This window comes from Colobus angolensis, unplaced genomic scaffold (genome assembly GCF_000951035.1).
Source record: "Colobus angolensis palliatus isolate OR3802 unplaced genomic scaffold, Cang.pa_1.0 Scaffold40, whole genome shotgun sequence".
Lineage (NCBI taxonomy): Eukaryota > Metazoa > Chordata > Mammalia > Primates > Cercopithecidae > Colobus > Colobus angolensis.
This window is the reverse complement of record NW_012117377.1, coordinates 9,707,474-9,708,672: the sequence shown is the minus strand read 5'-3', so window position 1 is coordinate 9,708,672 and position 1,199 is coordinate 9,707,474. Positions and strand designations below refer to the sequence as shown.

Sequence of the window (1,199 nt, the reverse complement as noted above, 5' to 3'; positions counted from 1 at the left end):
AAATTGTCTCCTCTCTCCACAGGGTACTTCCGGAAGGAATAAACCAATAAACACAGGTAACAAACCAGGGAGCTTAGTAATGAGAAATTCTTGGAGAGTAATTGATGCATGGCTGATGATGAATTGTGCTAGCCCTACTTTAATTAGGGATTTCAATTATTAGAACTACTTTATAAAACATCTCCTGCACTCATATTTTTTAAAATATTCATCCTCAGTTCCCTTTCAAGAGAAAGACTCTGGCCTCCCAAAGCACTAGAATTACAGGCGTGAGCCACTGTGCCTGGCCCTAGTGACAGATTTTTGTGGGTACTGTCAGACGGTCTAAAAAACCATTTGCAAATATTTTTCAGATTGTTTTTTATTTTGGGAAAATGAAGGTTTCTACAACATATTGTTTCAGTGTTAAAATAAAGTGAAGGAATCAGCATTGCATTTGAACTATATTCTTCCTAGTGGGTTAGTGTGAAAAAGAGAGTTTGGCTGATTCCTAGAACTCTACCAGTCCTTAAATAATCTCCAGGGTCTATTATTGTTCACACATTCCATGGTGATTCCTGGGAAGGTGTAGAGGGAACCCCCTGAAACTATTGCTATGGAATAAAAGATAAAATGCTCCTGATTATTGTAAATACAAAATTGCATGCAGGATTGTGTAAAGACAATGCCAGGTTGGGCTGCCAGAATGAGCCAACAGCACGTGATGTGCTTCCCCCTGCAGAAAGCCTATGAATGGACGTGCAGTCAGGGAGGTTTCACATCACCAAGATTCCTATTCCAGAAAAGTAGATGTTCATAGCTCTGAGAATGGAATGTGACCCTCGTGGAGAGCCTATAAACAGATGCATGAGGGGCGCCTGTTCATGTGGATAACACAGGGCTATAAGCGCCCTCCTCTTGCCACGGCTCTTCCAGGCCCCTTCAGGGTTAAGGCATACTCCCTTCTGGGAATTTCTGGTCTAACCGGTTGGGTTGTCTCGCTTCACGTCCTGTTTCTATTGATTGTAACCAGCTTTTGTTGCAACTGTTACTGCTGTTTAATATCTTGCTAATCATACGTTATGGAAAGACTATGTTTCTGTTTTAAGGCTCTGTTAGAAATTAGCAGATGCACACACTCTATTGTAAATTCCTATCTCTGTATACTGTACTTCTGCATACCAATGTTATGTTAAAGAATTACTTCATCCCCCTGTGAC

The 1,199-nt window shown here is 41.0% G+C and overlaps 1 long non-coding RNA gene across 1 annotated transcript in view; it reads right to left on the bottom strand.

The window, feature by feature from the left end:
• LOC105521533 overlaps nucleotides 1–1,199 on the bottom strand; it is a 103,871-nt gene that overhangs the window by 68,336 nt on the left and 34,336 nt on the right. The gene's annotated exons all lie outside the window — the stretch shown is intronic.